Genomic DNA, 25,373 nt, shown 5'->3' with positions numbered 1-25,373 from the left:
TATCTTATGAGTCTGAATGCAGTAGATGCTCAAGTCTTAGCCATCAGTGCACGGGTTTGAGTCGAGGCCTGAAAATCCGGGTACCTCTTTAGTCTGTCATATATACAAGCACAGATCTACATTCTTGTCTTTCCCCGTCCCTCAGTCACTCCGACGTCTCCTCCATCTTTCTGTCTCTCTTCCCTCAGGTGCCGTATTTCCATAATGGCTTCTTGTGAAGATGATGTACTGAGCAGCAGTACGGAAATGCAACATGCCACAGCGCACATTATCAGAGCTGAATGCATTAGATGTCATTTGTGTGAGTATACTCCTGCGTGGTCATTATGTGTTAAACTGTTTTGTGGGGGAAAGGAGGAGAGGAGGGGGAAGGGAGAGGTACATCTATTCCATGTACAGCACAGTATGTTAAGGTATTGTGCTGCCTGCGTGCAACCAGGAGTAAGGATTAACAGAGCTGGAAATATAGAATTAACCTCCTGTTAGTCTTTTTGAATATCTACAATAATCTCTGCTGCACTATTGTGCCGTGTTTAGCCTCTGACATGCAAATTGTTTAAATCTGTTCATAAAAGTGACAGATGTAGACGCTGCCAATAAGAACGCAGATTGCATGATACATTTGTTTGCTCTGTCAAATTGCATCCTTTTTAGGGAATCATTATGGATGACGTGAGTTTTCATCAGTCACTCTGGTCCAGATGAAACTTTGTATAGATATTTTTAGTTTCCAAACATTGAATCGTAAGACTAAAGTGAACCCTAGTGTTGTCCTCAGTTTGGGGTTATGAGTAAAACGTTTCCACAACTTAACAATGTGGCTCATCTCACAGATTCATTCTTTATATACGTTGAATATCTTTTTTTTATAATTGCGTCATTCAGTGTGCCCTTATTATGACTGAACTGTGTTGATTTCATAGACTTTTTATATGAAGTGTTCTGGTTTTTAACACTCAGTTGTCAAAAATGGATCACCTAAAAACAATTCACACAGATAGCCAGAGACATGAGCAGAGGGTCATACCTACCTACCTACCTCAACCAGAACACCAGTTTGACGACAGCCCTCCTAGATGGAGCGAGGTTGAGAAAACTGTGAGGAAGGCCAGGACATCTTCAGCTTCAGGACCAAACGGTGTTCCATACCGGCTGTACAAGAACACTCCGGATATCCTGAGATTCCTGTGGAAACAAATGAAGGTGGCATGGAAGAAGCAAAACATCCCAAAAGCATGTAGAAGAGCAGGGGGTGTATTAATCACCAAAGAAAAGGATGCTTCAAGCCTCGACCAGTTCCGACAAATCAACCTTCTGAATGTCGAAGGGAAAATCTTCTGTAGCATCATTGCACAAAGGATGCCAGCCTACCTGAAACTGAACAGCTTAATTGATACATCAGTACAGAAAGCTGGTATACCAGGCTTCTCGGGATGCTTAGAACACACATCCATGATATGGCATCAGATTCAAGCTGCGAAAAAGGAAGGAAGAGATCTTCATGTCTTATTCCTAGACCTAGCCAATGCCTTTGGATCTGTCCCTCATACTCTCCTCTGGACAGCCTTTGAGTTCTTCCATGTTCCAGAGACCATCACCAAACTGGTGAGAAACTATTTCCAAGATTTGCAGTTCTGCCTCACAACATCAGAGTTCACTACATCCTGGCAATCTTTGGAAATAGGAATATTGTCAGGGTGCACCATCTCCCCATTAGCCTTCACCTATGGCAATGGAGCTGATCATCAGAGCATCTAAGTGGGTGGTGGGAAGAGAACTTCTGAAGTCGGGACAGCAGCTACCACCAATCCGTGCCTATATGGATGACATGACCACCCTGACCACCCTGACATCAACCATTGCATGCACGAAACGGCTGCTGGAAAAGCTTCATTCAAACATAACATGGGCACGGATGAACTAACCACCTACTTTCCTGGGAGCTCTTGAGCTCTCTTAGGCTCCTCGAGATCGTAGGTTGACGGCCTGCCAGAACAACCCCCCCCACCGGATTGTTGATGGACGGCTTGCCTGAACAACCCCCTCCCCACCGGATTGTTGATGGACGGCTTGCCTCCCCCCACCCCCTTGCTCCCTATCCCTCTTCCTGCATCTTATCCCATCTCTCCCCCTATCCCTTTCCAAGCCCGGCGCAGTCTAGGCCTGTGAAGGCTGTTTCGTCATGAGCCGGGGATCTGGCCGAAGATTTCTGCCTTTTAATAAGGCAGTTTTTTCTTACCACTGTAACTTTTGCTGCTTTGCTAAAGTGCTCATGATGGATAGGCCGGATCTTTGTAATATAGCAATAAGTAAGGTCTTTTACCTGCTCTTTTGTAACATAACAATGAGTAAGGACTTTTTACCTGCTCTTTTGTAACATAACAATGAGTAAGGTCTTTTTACCTGCTCTTTTGTAATGTTAACAGACAAAGAGTAAGGTATGTTACCTGCTTTTTGTAAAGTGTCTCGAGATAACACTTGTTATGAGTTGACGCTATACAAATAAAAATTGATTGATTGATTGATTGATTGATTGATGAAGTTCAAACCCAGCAAATCCAGGAGCATCTCCATTGTGAAGGGAAAACTCACAGACCAGAGATTCCATATCGACGGAGAACCTATTCCAATGGTGTCAGAGAAGCCAGTTAAAAGCTTAGGGCGTTGGTACAACTCAAGCCTCAAGGACTTTGACCAAAGCGAAAAACTGAGGGAAGAAACCATCAATGGCCTTGTAAACATAGACAAGACCCTCCTTCCTGGCAGTTTGAAACTAGTGGTGCCTGCAGTTTGGATTGCTCCCCCGTCTAATGTGGCCTCTGACAGTCTATGAGGTTGCTGTCTCCAAAGTAGAGAAGCTGGAGAGAACAGTCAGTTCATACATCAAGAAATGGCTTGGACTCCTGCGTTGTCTCAGCAATATCGGCTTGTATGGAATTGGCACGCTGGAACTGCCGGTCACAAGCCTGGCTGAGGAGTACAAATGCGCCAAGGTAAGACTGGACATGACCCTGACCGAATCCCAAGACTCCACAATACGAGCGGCTGCTCCCAGTTTGGCAACAGGGAGGAAGTGGACCCCAACTGAGGCTGTACAACAGGCAAAGTCAGCTCTCAGGCACGGGGACATTGTAGGCCAGGTGCAGCATGGAAGAGGTGGTCTTGGTCTCGGAACAAGCAGACCTCCATGGCACAAAGCACACTCGGCCAGAGAAGAAAGCTTGTAGTAGCAGAGGTGCTTCACCAGGAAGAGGCAAAAAGATGTGCAATGGCCGTCTCACAGGCCAAACAAGGCCAATGGACGAGATGGAAAAACCTGGAGCATTGAAAAATCACATGAAGGGATGTTTGGGAGATGGAAGGAAGCAGACTTAGTTTCATCATTACAGCCACCTATGAAGAATCTAAGCCAGTGGGTTGGAGAAGACCCAGCATGTCCACTCTAAGACATATCTTCACCAGCTGCAAAACAAGCCTCACCCAAGGACGTTATACCTGGAGGCACAACCAGGTCCTCCGGCAACTGGCTCTAATCCTAGAAGGGAGGAGGGCTACCACCAATGCACTCTCTCCCCTGACCTCTGGCTTCAATTACACTACTGCCTGGAAGCATGCCTATTGGATGCAGCCAGGGATTGGAAGATGCAAGTTGATCTTGACCAGAAGCTTGTATTTTCACCAGAAATTGTCGCAACCAATCTCAGGCCGGATTTCATCATGTGGTCAGCCTCACAAAAGTCCCTATATATTGTGGAACTAACTGTGCCATGGGAGGCTACAGTTGGGGAAGCATATGAACACAATAGGCTGAAATATTCATATCTGGCAGGCGAGGCAGTAACGGGGCTGGAGAACGCAAGTACTCCCTGTGGAGATTGGCTGCAGAGGCTTTGTTGCAACATCTTCCACCAGGCTACTGAAAGGGATGGGAGTCCATGGACAAGCCCTCCGACGAGCCATCAGGTTGCTGTCAGAGGCTGCAGAACGAAGCAGCAATTGGATCTGGCTGAAACGAAAGGATCCCAACTGGGCTGAAAGATGATCATAAGCATACAGGAGGGGTAAAAGCAGAGGGGGGTGCACCTGGGACGCCAGGTGTTGCCATTGAGCCCTCTGGAGATGTTGTGGGCCTATCAATGAAACATCAAGGAAGGAGGGTGCCCACCTGATGACCCCAATGAAGCGATTACTCCTACCCCCCATTCAAGACATCAAGACTCAATAAAGTGCCGATTACTGTAAGAGGGATTGTAACATCAAGTCCTATGAGCTCAACTTTAAAAATGGAAGCAAAGTGGAAGCTCCTTAAACCTGCACTTCTTCAAATAGCCAGAAGGTGAAGACTCCACTGGTTGTAACAAGTCAGTAAGTTTTTCAAAAACCTAAAACGTCAAAGCTAAAAGTGGATTGCTTGTATGGAACCAGATGAGAAAATCACAACAAATTTCTTTCTCAGTGAACATTTTCCTGATCAGTTTTAGTCTCAATTGCTGGTTTAAGTCTTCTAAGATACAGCCGGATTTTGGTTTCATAAATCGATGGTATAACAGGGTAAGGGGTGGTTAGCTATGAATGGGGAATTTTTCAACCAGGAGGGAGCCGTAACAATAAGTTTCCACCCTTAAGTTCAAATATGGTTCTTTCAGGGTTCATAAAAACAAGATGGCAGCAAAAAATTGCTCTTTACTTTAAAAGTTAAAAAGGTTCATGAAACAATGGGTGACGTCAAGGTGGCCACCTTTACTTCTCATATATGTCTATGGTGGGTCTGTTCTATAATTTAGAAATTTAGAAATTTAAGATTTTTGATATTTGGCTATATAAAAAAATATCGATTGAACTTCACTAGTGTTATGGTCTTGAAATATATTGATGTTTTTGGGGAAAACCTGGTCTGCTAGCTAGAGACGGCATCCATCCCACTTTGGACGGTGCAGCTCTATTATCTAGAAACGTAGCAGAGGTTATTAGTCCAAAACCTTGACAACAACACAGAGTTCAGACCAGGAGGCAGAGCTGTCTCCCAGTCACTATAGCTGTCATTCTGAATCTAACTGTAATTATACTATAGGTACTGTGTCTGTCCCCCAGCCCAAACCTGTTTTTATAAGTCATCCAAACGTTGAAAAAAAAGGCGTAAATCGTCAAAATCTCATTAGAATTAAAACTACGAATACGATTTTGCAAAAAAAATATGAAAATTCACTGCAGACTTTTAAACATTAGGTCCTTAGCATCCAAATCTCTTTTAGTGAATGATCTGATATCAGATCAGCATATTGATTTACTTTGTTTAAGTGAAACCTGGCTGTGTCAAGATTAATATGTTAGTTTAAATGAATTCACTCCTCCCAGTCATTTTTGTACTCATATACCTCGAGACACTGGACGAGGTGGTGGAGTAGCAGCTATTTTTAATTCTAGTCTTCTAGTTAACCCTCGACCAAAGCTGAATTTTTCTTCTTTTGAAAGCCTTGTTCTTAGTCTTTCACATCCAGTCTCAAGAACCTTTCAGCCAGTTCTAGTTGTTGTAGTTTACCGCCCTCCTGGCCCATATTCTGAGTTTCTATCTGAACTTGCAGAATTTTTATCAAATGTAGTCTTTAGCAGTGATAGAATAATTGTTGTAGGTGACTTCAATATCCATGTGGATGTTGATAATGATAGCCTTAACACAGCTTTCATGTCATTATTAGACTCTATTGGTTTCACCCAGAGTGTAAACGAACCTACTCATCGTTTTAACCACACCCTGGATCTTGTTTTAGCTTATGGCATTGAAATCCAAAACCTTACAGTTTTCCTAGAAAATCCTCTTCTATCAGACCATTTCCTTATTACTTTTGACTTTGTCTTACCAGAATTATCTCTGCTTAATAAAAATGTGCTCTCTAGAAGTTTATCTGATAGTGCTGTAGCTAAATTTAAGGAAGCTATTTCAACTGCTTTTGATTCAGTACCGTGTTTTGACCCAGTTGGAAACTCTTATAATAGCTTTAGTCCCTCTCAGCTAGATCAGTTTGTTGATAGTGCAGTGGATTCACTGAGAGTTACTCTTGATTCGATTGCTACCCTAAAATAGAAGGTTATCAAACGGCAGAGACTAGCTCCATGGTTCAACTCAGAAACCCGTACTCTAAAACAAACGTCACAAAATTTTAATATGGCGCTCGACCAAAACGGTAGAATCTTGTTTATTCTGGCAGGATAGTCATCATAAATATATGAAGGCTCTACGTCACGCTCGAGCTGCCTACTACTCCTCTCTAATCAAAACAAAAGCAATCCTAGATACCTTTTCAGCACTGTAGCCAGGCTGACAGAGAGTCATGGCTCCATTGAGCCTTGTATTCCTTTAGCCCTCAGCAGTAATGATTTCCTGAGCTTTTTCAACAACAAAATTCTAGACATCAGAGACAAAATTGGTAACCTCCTGCCCTTACCTGGTGCAGATACCTCTGATATGGCAGAAATGGTTCCAGGATCTGATATTAACCTCAACTGTTTTTCTCCAATCGACCTTTCAGAACTAAATTCAATTATTTCTGCGTCCAAACCGTCAACCTGTCTTTTAGACCCAATCCCAACCAAGCTGTTTAAGAAAGTCTTTCCCTTAGTTAGCAGCTCTATATTAGATATGATCAATATGTCTTTACTGATAGGCTATGTACCACAGTCATTTAAAGTAGCGGTAATCAAACCTCTACTTAAAAAGCCTACTCTGGACTCAGGAACTCTGGCTAACTACAGGCCTATATCCAACCTTCCTTTTATCTCAAGGAGAAAGTGGTAGCTAATCAGCTGTGTGACTCTCTCCATGACAACAGTTTATTTGAGGAGTTTCAGTCAGGATTAGTCCACCATAGCACTGAGACTGCACCAGTTAAAGTTACAAACGATCTACTTCTAGCTTCAGACAGATGACTTCTCTCTGTGCTCGTCTTGTTAGATCTTAGTGTTGCTTTTGACACCATTGACCATCGGATCCTGTTACACAGACTAGAACAATTACTTGGAATTACAGGGACTGCTTTAAGTTGGTTTGAATCCTACTTATTAGATCGATCTCAGTTTGTACATGTTAATGATAAGTCCTCTATGCACACTAAAGTTAGCCATGGAGTGCCACAAGGTTCAGTGCTTGGACAGATTCTCTTTACATTATATTATATGCTTCCTCTGGGAAATATTATGAGGAAACCCTCCATACAGTTTCATTGTTATGCAGATGATACTCAGCTTTACGTATCAATGAAGCCCAATGGCACCAGTCAGTTATGTAAGCTAGAAACGTGCCTTAAGGACGTTAGGACCTGAATGACCAGAAATTGTTTGCTACTTAACTCAGCATTGTGCTCGGCCCTAAAAACCTCAGAGAGACTTTTTCTAATGATATGACTGTCCTTAATGACATCAGCCTGGCATCTAGCACCACCGTTAGGAATCTAGGAGTTCTTTTTGATCAAGATATGTCCTTTAGCTCTCACATCAGGCAAATTTCAAGAACAGCCTATTTTCACCTTCGTAATATATCCAAGATCAGGAATATCCTGTCGCAAAATGATGCAGAAAAACTAGTTCATGCATTTGTTACCTCCAGGTTGGATTATTGTAATTCTCTTTTGTCAGGGTGCTCTGGTAAGTCTTTAAAGACTCTTCAACGGGTCCAGAATGCTGCAGCTCGTGTACTGACCAGAACTAGGAAAAGGGACCACATTACTCCTGTGTTGGCTTCTCTGCACTGGCTCCCTATACAGTCTAGAATACAATTCAAGATCCTTCTTCTCACTTACAAAGCTCTAAATGGCCAGGCACCATCTTATCTTAAGGAGCTACTAGTGCCGTACTACCCTTCGAGAACATTACGGTCCCAGAATGCAGGCCTACTCGTGGTACCTACAGTCTCTAAATGTACTATGGCAGGTAAAGCCTTCAGTTATCAGGCTCCTCTCCTCTGGAATCGTCTTCCAGCCGGGGTCCGGGAGGCAGACACAGTCTGTATTTTTAAGAATAGACTTAAAACTTTCCTTTTTGATAACTCTTATAGTTAGGGCTGGCGCTGGTGTAGACCAGTTCCTCGTTATGCTGCTATAGGCTTAGACTACCGAGGGAACTGGCACCTTGAGCTCCTCTCTCTCTCTCTCTCTCTCTCTCTCTCTCTCTCACTGTGCATATACAATACATCATATTACTGCACTAACCACCTACTTTCCTGGGAGCTCTTGAGCTCTCTTAGGCTCCTCGAGATTGTTGGTGGACAGTTGGTTGACGGCCTGCCAGAACATAATTTTTACCTGCTCTTTTGTAATGTTAAAAGACAAAGAGTAAGGTCTTTTACTTGCTTTTTGTAAAGTGTCTCGAGATAACACTTGTTATGAGTTGACGCTATACAAATAAAAATTGATTGATTGATTGATTATACTGAAACCACCTATATAGAACTTTATTTCCATTCAGCCACTGTTCTGATTTACAAACATCAAGTAGTTACAGGACACTTAGTGCTGAAAACACTTTTTTGGTTTTGTATTGAAAATGGGCACTGCCAGCACAAAGAAACCTGTGTTGATTGACACAGGCTCAGATTTTGTCACATCCTCCATTTGTCTCAAATAAAGACTATCACTAAAGTTTTGAAAAAATGATTTAAAAAATGTCTGTACTCTTTGTCTTTCCAAAAACATGACCTCCTCTCTCCAAAAAATGTGTGACTCTTCCCCTTTGTGTTTCATGTGTATGTTTCTATATGTGTGAGTGTGTGGTCTTTGGTTGGTCTCCTCTCTGCAGCAGGGCCCTGAGATGAGTCACTGTGCCGCCTTGGGGACACTTGCCCTGCTATCCTCATAAATATAGCAAACCCTAAAGTGCAGAAAAATGTTCCTTTTTTGAAAATGGGTAAAAAAAATGAAGGGAAAAGTATGTCTCTATATGAATATTTTAGCGTTTATATAAGGTCTGAGTGACTCTGACGGTGTGCTGTGGAAGGATTGTAAGGAAATCATAAAACAGGTTTATTGTGGTACGTGTTGATGCATGGTATGTATTTGTGCAGGTGGAAAAAGTTTTTAAACGCAAAGAGAGAGCTCAGAGTTCATACGAGTCACAGTGATGGTGTGCTTTTTTCTTAAATAAAGGCAAAGGAGGTGGGGGGAAAGGGGAGAGTGTATCCGTGGGCATTGCTTCGGGGCATCACACTCTGAGTGAGACTGAGGAGAAGAGGAGCATCCTGTCACCTATCAATCTCTCCGCTACAGGTTTTATTTATTTCACTGTTTTTTCCTTCGCCTGTTTACTCAAATTGTTTTTCCCTTCAACCTCTCTGCTTTTCAAATTATGCATCGCTCAGTGTGAACGCATGTTATTGTTGTTGAAACTCAAGAGAGGGGACGATGAGGCCTCCAAACTCCAAATCCCTCTTTTTTGTCTTTAGGCTGTCAAAGTTATTGCTGTCACTTGTCATTTACTGTACAAAAACAGTGCAGTTTATGCTTGTTTTAGTTTAGCGACGTGTGTTTACTGCTCTGCTCTCTTTTTCAAGTGCCTCTGTGCTTCTGCCAACATTTCTCCCTGTGTTGGAAATTGTTTGTTGTATCCCGACAGAGAAGAGAAATCAGCTTTTGCAGCACCAACTCTTGGTGATTCACGTTAACCCCGGCCTCCAAAGCACTGGCACAATCAGCAGAACTGGGTGAGCAAGTCAAGAATTCATTTATAGTCTCTTCCCACTCAATCCTTAAGCGTCACTGGGGACTCAGAAAGGATCACCAGAAAGTCAGTCACCGGCCCATCACAGATGCTCAGTCATAGACATATTAATATACCTAACGAATTTCCTGCTGTGTGCGAGGGAAGTACAGCATCATGAGGAAACCCATGAAAACACAACAAAGGCTGGGAGTCTTTACTGTGAAGCCATTATTGAACCTTTGATGAATCAGTATATATGTATAAGTAAATCAGACAATCAATGATTCTTTTTTTTTTTAGATCAGGAAATATCTGAAAAATTGACATTTGTAAGTTGTATTATTGTTACCTGCTGGATGTTTTTTTGTCCATTGGCATTTCCATGAAGCTGTTAAAATGTTATGTGCATTTTAATTTAATTTCACTTGTCATCACCTGTCTGACAGTTTAAATTCATCTTATAAAAACAAGTCAAGAAACAAACTGCAAAGCGCTGAAGTTTTAAAGATTTGATGCAATTTTTGGGATACATTTTATCACACAAGATTTGCTTTTACGGATAATTTCTTCTTAATTAGTCATTCGAGGGAGGGATGAGTAAGTGTACAACTTTATTGTTCTTCAGTATAAAAACAACAGCTTAAGGTTTTACAGGGGAATTGTGTGCAGGGCTGTTTCTTGGCTTAATATGTTAGTTTTGTCTCTGTAGAGGTTCCATAAAGTTACCCCCCCCCCCCATACAGATAAAATATCCACCATATAACTCCTGTGAGTTATATGGTGAGAAAAATAAGTTTAGAAAACCTTTATTGGATAAAAAAAAATGAAAGAAAAAAGCTCATAAATGCTTCAGAGATATTCATAGAAGAATTATTGTTGTCTTGGGTTCTAGCTGTTTCGCAGACTGTGGTCGTCTTATAAAACTTAGCTAACCTGTCATGTAGAAACATTGTGTACGGACACAACCGAGCCTAAAACTGGCGTATGCCATTGCCCACCCAAAGTTTGTGACCTATAAAAACAAACCTGACATTGTCGACTGCACAGCTCCTACATTGCACCTTTTGTGTTTTTTTTAATTGTTTATATATTTACATTTTTTTAATTCGATTTTATATATTGTACTTGCTTCTTATACTTTATTATTTAAGTTGTTGCTAGTTCTGCTTTATTTCCTTGTTAATTGTTTAGCACCAATACACCAAGTCAAATTCCTTGTATGTGTAAATGTACTTGGCAATAAAACCCGATTCTGATTCTGATTCTGAAATGTGCGTGCCAGAAAGCAAACTCTGACCCAGGCGTAGGTACATTTCGAGGCAGGAGAAATTGGCGACACAGACGGTGAGGTGGTGAAATTGAAACCAGAATATATATTGATGCCTCTCACAATTTATTTCACTAAATATCAAACCTTACTGACCGATCCATGTCAGCCCTACACTGCCTGCGTTTCTCGCTGCACTTGAAGTGCACCCACCGCCTACTTGTGAAAAAGAAACCTCTGCAGGTGAGCAGAGAGAGAGAGAGAGAGAGAGAGAGAGAGAGAGAGAGAGAGAGAGAGAGAGAGAGAGAGAGAGAAAGAAAGTGAGCGGTGTTTGCTGTTAGGACTGGTTGATTGCATCTGTGTCAGTGTATGTTTTTCTACTTCAAATGCCGTAATTTTTTTCGTTTTGTGCAGTTGCTTGCTGCCAATGTGATAGTGCTCTCTCTCGGTTTTGCTGCACGACAGTCTCCCCACAGTAGGCTCATGTGCTGTGATACAGGACGAAGTGAAACTTTTAAAAAACGTTCTAATGTTGTGTTGCACGGAGCCCCGAAGGCTGTCCTATCCCCTCTTAAAACAAAAACAACCCTAACCCAGAAAAGCTTTTAAAATTAGATCACTGTATGACCATGTGTCAGAAGATGTATCACGATCTGGATCATGTTTAAATGTTCACAATGTTTGCCATTCATACAATAAGTACATAAACAAACAAGGTCATAAATTAAACATGACTTTACATATAGGCTACTTGTAGGTCTAAAGAAACTTTGCAGGACTGGAATAGTGCAGAAACAACTGTAGTCCACATGTTTATAAAAGTATCCAATGAATGCATTCATTATTGTGTTACAGACAGAAATAGGACAAAATTGCTAGATTAGAATCATAAAGTTCTGCAGAAAATAAAATAAAATTTGTGAATAAAAACTGACCAGAATGCAGGAAAATAAATGTAAGCTGCTTTAAAATTTTCTCGGGGAGACCCCCCAGACCCCCCTTGCCATGGTGGTGATTATTAAACAGCAAATAGGGCAATTTTCACTTTTTAATGTCATGGATACTCTGTTCGGATCACCACCCATGGTTGCGCTTGCATGTGATCCATGGATTATTCACTTCACGAATAGGAAGTGAATGTGTACGAGTTTGTGCTGGTTGAGTGTTTAACTTGGTTTGTTGCATTTGAAGGTATCATTTGGGCATGAATTGTGCATGACCCAAAATGCCTTGAATACGATACATTAATAGAACAAATTCTTGACCTCACTATTTTCTCAACTTTGGTTACGGCCCTGTCCACATGCGCACATTTCCAGGTGGATCGTAGTTTATAAAGGGAACATTGTGTGCAGGTGTGCATACGCACAGTTTTAATTCAATTTCAATTCCATTTTATTTGCATAGCACATTTCATACAAATGTAAACTCAATGTGCTTTACAGAAGAAAAAAATAAAGAAACACAACACAAACTCTAAAATAATAAAAAATAAACAAACACATTCAAAAGCACATTTATAAAAGGAGCCTGCACCATCCCATACAACACACTCACACACACACACACACACACACACACACACACACACACACACCATCCCATACAACACACTCACACACACACACACACACACACACACACACACACACACACCATCCCATACAACACACACACACACCATCCCATACAACACACACACACACACACACACACACCATCCCATACAACACACACACACACACACACACACACCATCCCATACAACACACACACACACCATCCCATACAACACACACACACACACACACACACACACACACACACACACACCATCCCATACAACACACACACACACACACACACACACACACACACACACACACACACACACACACCATCCCATACAACACACACACACACACCATCCCATACAACACACACACACACACACACACACCATCCCATACAACACACACACACACACCATCCCATACAACACACACACACACACACACACACACACACACACACACACCATCCCATACAACACACACACACCATCCCATAAAACACACACACACACACACACACACACACACACACACACACACACACACACACACACACACACACACACCATCCCATACAACACACACACACACCATCCCATAAAACACACACACACACACACACACACACACACACACCATCCCATACAACACACACACACACACACTCACACACACACACACACACACACACACACACACACACACACACACACACACACACACGCACGCACGCACGCACGCACGCACGCACACACACACACACACACACACACACAGAATTTAGAATAGGTTTTATGTGTTCTAATTTGTCTTTAAATCTAATCTTGATATGAATGCATGGATGAGTGTCTCAGAGTCAGATTGGGTCATGAAGCACCTGAGTTTGGAAATGCCCTTAAGATGAAGGCTGTCTTTGTAATAGATGTAATGTGGTCCTGGAAGTTTAGATCCGAATCAATGATGACACCAAGAGGGAAAGATGATGAAATGGATATGAGCTCTTGCCTTTGTCTTTGTGGGCCTACAGTACAATCAGAATTTCAGTTTTATCTTCGTTAAGTTGTGGTACATCCAGCTCCGAATCTCTTCAATGCATTTGACCATTTCATTTATGGGTCTAAGGTCATCTGGGGAAAGTTAAACATAAAGCTGTGTATCATTGGCATAGGAATGGTGGGAGATATTGTGTTTCTGTATGATGGTACCGAGAGCAAGCATGTAAAGACTGAATAGCAGAGGACAGCGAACTGAACTTTGTGGCACCCCATAGTGAATGCTGAAATCATCAGATCTTAAGTCGCCAAATGAGACTGAGAATGTTCTGTTTTGTAAGTGTGAGGAAAACCATGTCCCGAAAGGCCAATGTCATTTTCCAGTCTGTTAAGCAGAATTTCATGATCAGCTGTATTAAAGGCGGAACTGAGTTCTAACAAGACTAAAATATAGAGTTTGATTGCATCGCTGTTGATTTTCATCGCTGCGGTTTACTCTGTAACCTGATTGGTACACATAACACAGACTGTGAAGGGTTAGGTAATTGTGTGATTGTTTATAGACAACCTTTTCTAAAATTTTACTGTTAACAGAAGGGTTGGAGAAGGTTATCTTAAAGTTAAATAAATAAAATCAATAGATTCTTCTAATGAATACACCATAACGCACTCACATAAGCACTGAAAAATAATATTCCCAAAAAACTATGACTTCTGTTTTAGCAGTTGTAGCTGTAGTTCAGTCCCCAAACATAACAAGGGGGAACGCCTCAGAGAAAACCTTAAAAAAAAAAAAAAGTTAATTTAGTAGCTTTTTTATCTATAAGAACCTAAACAACCATCAATCACCACTAGTAGAAACCCCACAAAACATTATTGTTTTTAAGAATTTATCAGCCAATTCAATGATTTCAGTTACTCGCTACCTACTTATAACTTAGCTGGTTGTCAACAGAGTTATGTTAGCAGCCATCAATACATTTCGATGTGGATTGTTACATTACATATTCACACTATGGATCACTCACTGCTGTTGTAATGACTTAAATTGTCAATATGCTGAAATGAGACTCAGTTGTTGTTGTTAGTTAGATACCCACTCAGTGGGCTTTTAGTTGGCGACGTTAGATACAAGCTGTTATTTTGCTCTCAACTTGGTTCAGATGTTTTCAGTCAGAGTAATCAGATCAGGTATATGTTCATAAAAAATGTTTCCCTTCTTTCATAACAGTAGAATATCTCCTGCCACTCTGATATCTATGGATTTGAGTTTGTCATTGTACTTTAAATACCACTACAACAGGGGCCACTGGTGCTTCTTTTTGTCAAAATGGTATTATATTGCATATTGCTGTAATGTTAACTTGATAGAAATAAAGAGTTGTATGTCTTCTCCACTGTATTTTGAAGAAAAAACCCACTTAAGAACATTTTCCAAATACCAAAGAAACCTTTACTTTTGTTGAGTTATAATCTAAAAAAAAAAACGTTCATTGACTTTCCTTCAAATAACCTTGTAAAAAGGTGGAGGTTGTGTGAATTCCGGGTAAAGTTTTTTTTTCTAACTATACAATGACAATATACCATCAAAAGCTATCACAAAGACCATTTTACCTCCTTTTTCCTTATTTGCAGAAGTAGCTGTTGGTGTCTGCTGTCTTCACTTTGTGGGACTGAGGGGGACAGATGGAGGAATCCCTTCCTCCTCACCCACTCCTGCTTTCATCCCCTGGGAGGGCTCACAGCTCCCTCAACACAGAGGTGTTTTCAAATTAAATACTATCTAATGAACTGGAAAACCTGCCCCCATCCTGCTCGGTGTGTGTCTATGTGTGTCTGTGTGTATTTGTGGAGTACAGATCTGGAGAGCAAAAGAGAAAATGAAAGAAACTGTGTGAGAGATTAAAAGAAAGGGAGGTATTTGCATTGCAATCTAGTGATTGCACAGCCTGTGTGTGGCGTCATGAAGCGTGTGTTCGTTAATTGTATATCTCTGCAGTTCTAATTGCTTTAATTCCCTGTAATTAATCAGTAATTGCAGTGAGGAGACACGCACAGCTTCGCTCTGTACGCAAAAGAACTTTTCAGTATGGAGTACATAAATATAGATGAGAGAAAAGAAAGGACGGAGATGGTGTAGAAACAGAGACGGGAAAAAAGAAAGAGAGAAGAAAGAAAGAAAAAAGGAACCCTACTATATTTAGTATGCTCTGAGAGGCCTGAACCATGAAGTATATGGCAGGATCTCATTTCTCATTAATGTATTCTGATGCGAATGAAAATGAGAGATTATTGGTGAAAGTAGAGCAGTCCCTACAGACTCTCAGCAGTGCTGCACATAAGTCCTCGATACTCGCAGGAAAAAGAGTTTTGTACTGCAGAGACACTCGAACATTTGTCCACAATACAGCTAAACTTTCAAAGCAACAACATTGTGCTCACTGTTTGAGATCTTTTAGTTAAACTTCTTAACGTTTTACTAGTTAAAAAGTCTCGATGATGTGATTCCTGCGAACACAAAAGGTGTTGAAGTTTTTTTTTCAGAGAGGTCCCTGTCCCATAAATCCACCAGAGAGCAGGAGTGAAAGGAAAATCCCTCCCACTCTCCAAACTGTTGCAAGGTAATCCCCTCCTCTCTCTCTCTCTCTCTGTAGCCCTCACTTCTTACCTCACCCTGCCCCCCCTCATTAATTCCTAATTAAGACAGCAGCCAGCCCACCCACACACCTCCTCATTGCACATATTGCACATAAATACTTTTTCTGGTCAGACTTTTAATTTACAAAGGTTTGAGCTGAGGCTAGCAGACTCACTGAACTGTGTGTGAGTGTCTCTGTGAATGTGTGTTTGTGTGTGTGTGTGTGTGTGTGTGTGTGTGTGGTGTACGGGTGGGTGTATGCGAATGTTGTATAATGATCGCGTCCCTGTTCCTTTCCCCAACCCCAGATGAAAGCCAACCTTTGTCATCCTCGATCGTTTTTTAAATGAGAGTTGCTGGCTGGTCTTCGGTGACCTGCTGCGCCCCTCCCTCCTCTTCTGTCCCCTTGCACCCCCCGACTCCCCCACCCCCCTCATAAATGGCCCCAGCTCCCTCATAACAAGCTAGATTCTCATAGATCTCCATCAATTTGTGTCACACCAGGGATTCCCTGAACAAAGATGCCTTTGCCACATCACCCACAACATCTATGCATTATTAAGGCAAGAAGAACAGCATGCAAAGAGTCTTCCTCAGCCTTGGTTACAGAGCTAAAAGATTCAAAGAAGAGCGAGAAACAGGAAGAAGCAGAAGCAGAAAGAGAGGTAGACTAATCATAAAAGGCTAACACTGTAAATGCCGATGTGTCCATACGTTCCTCTGTAAGCGGGAAGCCTTCTCCGTCGCTCTCTACGCTCTGCTTCCTCGTTTAAGAGATTTCCCAAGATGCATCTCAATCATGAGCAGCCGATCTCAGTCTGTACATGGTGAGGCTTATGTTGAGTTGAAGCAGCACAATACTATTAAAGTGCAATGTTACAAAAGGCGCTATATGTCATATAGAGGAAACTGGAGCACCTTCTGAGCACCACACAGGATGCTGCCCTGTGCAGTTCACACTTGTAGTGACTGAGATACGTATATCCACCTGCCGTGGTTCAGTGAAAACTGTTCATTTACCCAAATAGGTAACCCCATCAATCACGTCACGGCAACCTAAGGCATTTAGGAATAAGGACATGCTCAAGACCAGTTTCTGAAGTTCAAACCAAGAATGGGGAAGAAAGGGGATTGAAGTGACTTAATAGCATTGTTGTTGGTGTGAGATTGATGAATCGAGTATTTTAGAAACTACAGTTTCATCGGTAATTTAATGCGTTTACAATTTAAAGAGAATGGTCCTAGAGGAAAGCAATATGGTAAATGGCAGATTCATAATCCATGCTTAGTTGATTAAAGGAGAATGGCCAGGTTTGTTCCTGCTGTCAGAAATGCAACAAAGACTTGCAGATGTACTCTCAAATTTATCTCTCAACACTCTGAAACCTTGTAGTTCTAGGGTTAGAGCAGCACAAGACCACACTTTTTAGCACTCATATCAAGACACTAAGGCTAAAGAGACCACAGACCCAAAATGTTTTGATAAAAGTAAATTGGATAAACATTGCCTGCATCTACCTGGGTTTTTTTTTTTATTTTTATTTTTTTTACACAGAACCATCCGAGAAGTCCTTCTGGGAAACTATAGGGAATGTGATTGGATGAACCATCTGCCTACACCTGTCAACATCTTATTCCAACCAATCAGCCGGGCCAGATGGTAAATCAGACACTACGCATCCCACTGCAGTGCACATTTTACTTGAATGAAGACCTTCAGTGTTTGCAATAAAGAAATACTCACCAGATCAGGTCTAATTGATGCTCTATCTAGCATGTAAGCCAACCTCAGTGGGAGCTGAAATTATTGTTTTCAAATGAACATTCACTTGCTGCTTCATCACACCTGAACTCTCAGTACTGCCATTAGTTCCTCTTTTGATGCTGATTGATTTAAACAACTCTAGTTCAGCCACATAAATTTGAGCCTTGCAAGGAGAAATCTCACCAGATTGTGATCCTGTTGAGAAACAACAAGAAAGCATACATCCATCCTGCCTTGTATTAACAGTTCAGGCTGGAGGTGCTGTAATGGTGTTGAGGATATTTTCTAGGTACCAGTTTTGGTCACCTTGTTACAATGGAGCATCAAACACCAATGTCCACCTGAGTATGTCCATCTCTTAATGACATGAGAGATGAACATAATGACTTAATGACACAATGTCTTAGTGTACCCATCTTCAAATAGCGTTTCTTCTAATGTCCCAAATCTCAAATCGACTCAAGCCATGTCGCTAAACACAAGTTTAAAATTAAGTTCAAGCTTCCACAGTCACCAGATCTTTTATTATTGCACTATAGGGATGTGGCAGAAAGAGGTGATTTGTGAAATTGATGTGCAGCTGACAAACCTGCAGTGATGCTAACATCGGACCAATACTTGTTAGTTTTGTTTGCATTTCTTTGTTGAATAAAGGTAGTAGTAAAGGAAATTAGTGGTCCATTTTCAGCAAGGCGTATGCTTTCCTGTTGACGTTCAGTGCAAGTTGACTCCTTAATTAACATCGTGAAAGTGCAATTAAAAAAATCAAATGCCATGTAATCTGGAAATCTACTTGGTCAACAATTCACTTTTCAACTTATATTTATGATGTTGTGATATTTGAGAAATGTTACCTGCTTTATGAGCAGAAGCAGCTCTGGATGGCACAATAACAAACGGGACAATCAGGCTTCAATTTGGGATTTAATTAGAGGAAGTCAACATGAAGAAGCTGCACTGACACAAAAAATGGAAAATATGTTAAGTCTGAGAATCCCTCATCTTGTATTTATTCACTAATGAGTTTCATTTAACTGCAGAACTTAAAGGTCATGAACCACAACATGGATCAATATGACCATTAAACCACTGTGCAAACTCAGTTTTAGGCTCTGTGCAAATCCAGGATTGATAAGAAAACCACACAGATCATCAGTAGCCTATAGGTTTACAAACTGACACAGGAGGAAGTCAGGGTGGACAGTTTCGACTAAAAATGATCAGATACTAGAAATGTATTTAATTAATTTGACATGGTTGGAAACTTGGAAACTAGCTTTTGCAAAATCAGCTTCATCAAGTTCAACAAAAAAAGGTATATAGACGTATACTGTCTCTTTTTCCCCCCTGCATCTCTGCAATAAGGGCAGACCCAGCATGTAGCCAACAAACAAATCATAAGAAGAAAAGAAACATTACTCCACTTGGCTGGCATCATTTTGCATGCAAGGCTGTTTTTTTTTTCCTGTTTCCAAGTAGCAGTCAAATATTTTGTAAGCATTAATCATGTTTAATAATTGAACCAAGCGGAGGAAGCTCCCCTAAGTGAAAAAATCAATTCAACCAGAGGTTCACAAACTTTTTAGTATGTGCATGGGCAGTTATATATCAAACCAAATGTTCTAAGAACCACTGCAGGTACAAACTGTGTTACTGAAAAGCCTATATGCAACTGCATTTAGCTAATATTAACAAAACTTGTTAGCCTACATCTAATCTCTTTGCCTATGTATACTACTTTGCAGAAAAAACAGTAAAATATGACTTTCTATGAATGTGTTGACAAAGGCTGTTTCTGCAGTGTGCTGTTAAGCACTTCACCTCTGGATCCAGTTTGACATAGATCCAGTGGCAGAGGAAACAGACATTACTACCTGTATAAAAGATTTAGAGGTTGTGTCAGACTTTCTCGCTGTCTGTCATTTTGAATTCAGTCATGAGGTGTTTTTTACTGTCATTTTTATTATTCATGTTTTTATGATAATGAGCTTCAGTCTATGTTCATCACCGTCTCTCAATAATGAAATCACATGTTAAGCCCCCTATCTGTGTTGTTAGAATCAAACTGACTGCATTTCAAGTCACAATATCGCCTAACAAAAACCAACAGCACTAGTCAGAGTTAAGGTGCAATACTTGTTTTCTCAGTTTAACTTAGCATTCACAAACTAATGCTAATGTACCTACTCAGCTGCTGTGGTGCTTAAGCTAGCGCTCATATGCTAGCGTTAGCTTGCACTACAGCTGCCTCAATGAAACAAGACATAAACATAGGTTTAGTTCAGGCAGACATCTCAATACAGTCACAGAGCAGCTGAGACCAACAAGGTTTAGCTTTTGTCTCAAACTCGGATTAAAAATAAATCTGCGCTGGGCTCAAACACACTTACAGACATTATAAAGTGATACCTGTTATGTTTTATCAATTGTAACTAAAGTTGACGTTAATTGCGAGAAAAAGCCATGAAGGTGACATGTTTGGTTCAGTGGTCAGTTGTCAGACCATCCCTTGGATAAATACATAGGAAGTTAATCGAGATGATAATATCTTGTTTGTGTACAAGGAAGTAATAATTTTTTTGTCAATGTTTAAAAAATTCTGTTAAAGACGAAAAATACTGTGCGAATGTGTCTCTGATAGGAGTAGTCAATCTGGTTACTGATGGTCTGCCTGTGTCTGAGATCATATACATGCATTATAAACTGTTAATTAATCAGCTATGCTTCTCTCAGGAGCTTTAATGCTAATAATAATATGCACTTTTTTTTTAGGTATTTGGAATTATAAAACCTTTGAGAGCATATTGAACTAGGTAAGGCCAAAGTTATCAGTTTTGAATGACAGGTTAAACTAAACCTCTGTTCTACTCAAACCATGGCCGTGTGCTGTGTACTTCGGATCACTTGTTGATTGGGTTTGCTGTTGATTACCTCTCCTCCATGATCCGGAACTGCTGGCACGCACACATGCAAACACACACCTTTACCTTCAACAGTCGCGGTAATAAGATCAAACTTGCTCGGTAAAACCCAACCTTTGTTTTATCCGATGGAGGCATGAAATGAGATTCTATTAATACCTGCAGCCCAATTGGGCTGGCTGGCTGACTCCCAAAGGAGGCAGCACTGAAAAGGTTAGGTGCGGCAATTATGCAGGTGGAGCTGCAGAGGAGATGGGGGTGAGGAGAAGATGATTCTGCCTTGATCACTGGCTCTGAACAAGGTGTTATCAGCTGCAGCAAAGAGAGAGAGGAAGTAGAGAGGAAAGGGGTGAGGAGGAAGAGGGGGGGGGGGGGGGGGGGGGGGTTGCTGCCAGAACGGCGTTAATGAATCGCCTTGTTTTTTGAAGCGAGGAGTTGCCTTTTCAAAGGAAAGGCAATTAGAGGGGGACTTGTTCTATGTGCTTGGGCTACTGCAGTGACTTAGTAAAGCTGTCACCTACCGGCCAATCGATGCTGGACAGGAGCAACTGGTGAAATACTAACACACGTGGTGATATGACACAGAAGTTACACTTCTACTTATCTTCACGACCTTTTTCTGTACAAACACAATCTTTAAAACATGTCTCCTCCTTCTCCTGCCTTCCTAATGAAGATGACATGCAGACATCAACGTACGAGAGCCTGCCACAGTATAGTTATTATACGTCCGGGTACTTTACATGGCAGCCACATATTGTATGTGAAATACAGGTGACACAGATAATTGAATCCCTTCGAATCTCATTATGCTGCCTTGCTTAAAAGAAAAGAGAAAACATGTAAGTAATTTGCCCCCTTTCACTCTCCAACCTCCCTCTTTGTCTCTTCGGATTATCCGGCAGCGCAGAAAAACACCCACCAATAGTTTTCTGCTGTTGCTGACCCCCGTCATTCATTTAATTGGCTGTTAATTGCTATTCTTGCTACAAGACACAATGTATATGTGAAGCTATATTTAGGCTCGCCCCTCGATGGCTCTTCATGCTAAATTACAACTTTCAGCCAGGCGCTGAAGGGCCCCATTGTGGCCTGTCGTTCTCCCCCTCTGTGACTGACTGACAGGCCTCCCACCCTCCCTCGGTCTCTCTTCTCCTCCTCTTTTTCCATCTTTGTATCTGCTGCTGCACTGTACGCTCTGACACCTGGATCAGGCTGAGTGTCACGCCGTCCCTCTCGTCTTCGTTTGACACAACAGCAGCAAATTCTCATCTGATTCGAGGGATGTTTTCAGATCTCACCCGGTCTACGTCAGTATCTCATCACCTTCTGTCTGCTGTTAGTGAGTGAAGACATTTTTATTTGGCAGATTTTAAAACATGCACTATGTTAAGTCATTTATCATGTATGACTCCTTGAATTCTTGTTCCTTTTTCAATTTCTCCAGACTTCCTTCATGAGTATTTTCCTGTATAACATAAATTCTTTGTTTTAATTCTCCAATTTTATCAGTTCCTGCATGTCCACTTTAGCCGCGAAGAGCAGACCAGCTGCGCCTGAGTCATATAAGATGCAACACACACACACACATACAGACACATGCACACAAAAGCACACACGGGAATGTTTGTGACACAGATTCTAGTTTGATGGATGACACAGGCCAACCACTGACGTCATGCGGTGGAAATCCCGGATTACTCAGCCCCCCTCCCCTCCTCCCTCTTATCTGTCCCCTTTTCTCCTCTGTCCATGTCTTGCCTGTCTCTCATTTTGTTTTGTTTTTTTGTCTCACTGGCAGGATACCCTGAGCCATCGAGGTCCAGGTTAGACGAAGAAGACGGAAAAAGGATTGTAGAGTGGGTGAAAGAACCTGTAAGGGGGGAGAAAGGAGGGGAGGTCTGGCTCCTGATTTATGGCTCTGACTTTTCATTTGTAATACCCTGATTATCTCTGGGGAGCCGGGTGGGAGGATGGTGGTGGGTGTGGGGAGGGGAGGCCTGAAAAGCTTAATAATGTGTACATGCACACAGCAGCGGGGGGATATAAGGCAACTAAAATGCTGCCCTCTTAAAATGAGACGCCTGAGCAGAGCAAGCCTCACATTTCAGCAGATTAAAGATTAAAACAGCATGTCTTTGATTTCACCTGCTAACCACTCTGTTACCTGTTATGTTTCTGTCATAATTCATGTCTACGCACCTTTCTGATCGACACTGAAGGTGATAAAGACTTCAAAATGAAAATGCTCTTGTATTGAATTCCTCCCTTTGCTGCCTTAGCTTTTGCAGGAATCCTATGAGACAGACATTGATGAGATAATCAGTGCAGAGTCTCTCCTAATGACAACTGCTAACATTAGCTACGACTCCCTGAGACACAGGTGTGTCATTTGAGATTTATACAAATAAAGATCATCTTCTCACTGGTTTCTTTTACTAAATAACATCTGTCAGGAAAAACTGTTTTATTCAAGTGATAATGCTACTTTTGTGTGAAGTCGGAAGACCTCGTTCTGTTTCAGCCATTTGCTCTCACACACAACGACTCACACATAGGTGAACTCGGCGCTGAAAATAACACCCTCATCATCGCTACAATGGTCCTAATAATTATCATCAAAAAGATACTCTGTTGTTATCATAATCAGAACTGTGGCGGTACATGGCTTTAGTGAAATGCAGCATGAACCCTGCTTGTAATAATTGCTGCAGTTCTACGCGCACGTTAGCCAGAGTCTTCAGTTTTCACACGCTGCCATTATCTCAGCACATAATACCTTGCTGATTATCCTTTCAGCTGAGACGCAGCTATCGTTGCTGTTATGATAATGGTACGCGCGGCTGTGATAATCCACACAACTGCTACTCTCTCTCTCTGTCAGATGCTAATGATGATTGCGGGTGGTCACACATGCAACAAACCAGGGGGGAGGCAATTGAAAGGCGAGCCGCTGTGTAAATCCACTTGACCTTTGGACCACGTTGTGCACCGGACAAACTGGGGAGCGGGGCGAGGCTCACATTCTTCTTAGATATGCAGATAAGGTATGTCCCAAAAGATGTGTTTTTGATTTTCTTTATAAGGATTGACAGTAAAACATGATTTCTGTTGCAAATTTTTGTATATATTCCGTGCAAAGTCTTCTTCATACGTTATATATTGACCGATATTCTGGCTGATCTGAACCCAAGTGTGTGGTTTTTCAACCAACGATTTGTCAGCTAGCAGCAGCTTTGGACTGTTTTTGGAGGCTTTTAAGACATAAATCCTCTGTTTGTGTTATTGTACTGGGTGCTTTATGGTAAAGAAAAGTTACAAATAGATTAACAAAACAAGTTCAAAGGAGACGCCCGTTTATCTTACAGCCGAGGACCCAGTGTCTCCAGCTCTGTCTGTTTCTAACATCCACCTTAATACCTAAGGCTTTATGCTTTACTCCTCTGCAGGTGAAACTCTTGCTTTCCAGCCAAACAAATTGTCAACACACACACACACACACACACACACACACACACACATCTCTCCACTGAGTCCCTTCATCTGAAGCTGCTGAGGTAAGAAGATCAGGTTTTCCACTCAGCAGAGCGAGAGGCCTCTCACCTCCTCCCCACGGTCCACCCAGCAGCACCTGTGTGTGTCTGTGTGTGTGTGTGTGTGTGTGTGTGTGTGTGTGTGTGTGTGTGCGCGCATACATGTGTACATGTGTGTGTTGACTTGTCCGTGTGCATTTTAGGTCTTGAGTGGAGGAGGCTAAAGTATACAGGTGCATTCCCCATGCCTATAAATTGTCTTTTTGTGTGTGTGATGTCGTGGATGTGGAAGGTATATATCACCGGGTTTTTTCAAGTTCTCAACTCGCGAACATCCGTCAGATTTTTCCAGCAATCAGCGAAAAACAAAAGCAAAATAAGCAGGGGTAATTAAAGTCAAAGTTACAGGTTAGGAATATTCTATTTCAGTCTCAGCGTGACTTAAAAGTTTACAGGAGTGGACCCACCATGGGGAGGATGTCTGTCTGCCTTTTTATCAACCTGTTCTGATTTTGTCCAATTCCTCTCCCTCGCGTCTTCCTTAACCTCTTTCACTCTGTTTCTCTCTTTCACACCTCACGTCCCATGTTGCTTGACATGTGTCTCCCTAATGTCTCTGACTCTGTCTCTCCTGCTCTACCTCACAGCTCCATTTAGGTCAACTCTCTAACCTGAAACAATGTGACGATCTCTTCACACCCTTTTACAAATATTTCATTCCTTCATTTCCTGCCCTACCGCCCTGTCTTTTCTCCTCCAGCCGTGCTTTTCTTTTTCACATTAGTTGTCAGACTGTAGTTGCACTTAGAGTATCTGTGTTTTGTTGATCTGTCACATCCTCTCCTCTCTGTCTCCCTCCTCTCTCCTCGGCTGTTTGTTTCTCCCCTTGACTCCGGCAGACTCATTATCTTTGTAGAGCAGCAGTGTGCGTTCGTCAGCAGTGATTAGCAACGTTTCATTCCAACATCGTTAAGGAAAGACAGTTTGATATTTGAC

General features: G+C 41.6%; 1 protein-coding gene across 1 annotated transcript in view; it reads left to right on the top strand.

Moving 5' to 3' along the window:
* Nucleotides 1-235: 235 nt before the first annotated feature.
* The window catches only part of LOC132981790 (cytochrome b-c1 complex subunit 8), a 372,615-nt gene continuing 347,477 nt past the window's right edge, over nucleotides 236-25,373 (top strand). Inside the window, exon 1 of the mRNA XM_061047856.1 lies at nucleotides 236-243. The gene's annotated coding sequence lies outside the window, so the exon portion shown is untranslated. The remainder of the gene's footprint in view (nucleotides 244-25,373) is intronic.

Source organism: Labrus mixtus, chromosome 10 (assembly GCF_963584025.1).
Source record: "Labrus mixtus chromosome 10, fLabMix1.1, whole genome shotgun sequence".
In the NCBI taxonomy this organism is placed as follows: domain Eukaryota; kingdom Metazoa; phylum Chordata; class Actinopteri; order Labriformes; family Labridae; genus Labrus; species Labrus mixtus.
This window is presented reverse-complemented; position numbering and strand designations above follow the sequence as displayed.